Below are 543 nucleotides of genomic sequence, written 5' to 3'. Positions count from 1 at the left end.
CAAGCTAGCAATCAAACACTTTCCTTATGCCTAGACACTAAGCTAAACAAGCTCTATCCCTAGATGAATGTTCTTTTGCTAAAGCAACTCAAGCATCTAAACCCTTAGGTTGAATGTTACTAAAGCAAACATGGAGAACAAGTCTAATAGCAATCTTAACTCCTTTAGCAACTAATCCCTTAGGTAAAGCAAGCTAAAAGCATTGAAGAGTTGGTTTAGGCATTTCATCATACACCTTGTGGGTAGGAAATGCCTAGAGATCTATTTTAGTATGATCGAGACTAAAATAGCATTGAGAACCCTCAACAAGCAAGGAAACAAGTGGATCTAACACTAAACACCCTAGATCTTCTCTAATCACCCTTAATCACCCTAGCCCATGAATCCAAGATTAGTCTACTCACTAATAGACATGAATAACCCCAAAACCATGGATGATTCAAGGTTAAACATGATTAGAGAGCAAGATAATCAAGCAAAGATAAGAAATTATGATCAAGATTAAATCTTTCACCCAAAAGTGGCTTTTGATTAGATAGAAAA

This window comes from Brassica oleracea, chromosome C2 (assembly GCF_000695525.1).
Source record: "Brassica oleracea var. oleracea cultivar TO1000 chromosome C2, BOL, whole genome shotgun sequence".
NCBI lineage: Eukaryota > Viridiplantae > Streptophyta > Magnoliopsida > Brassicales > Brassicaceae > Brassica > Brassica oleracea.
Note: the sequence above shows the minus strand (reverse complement) of the source record.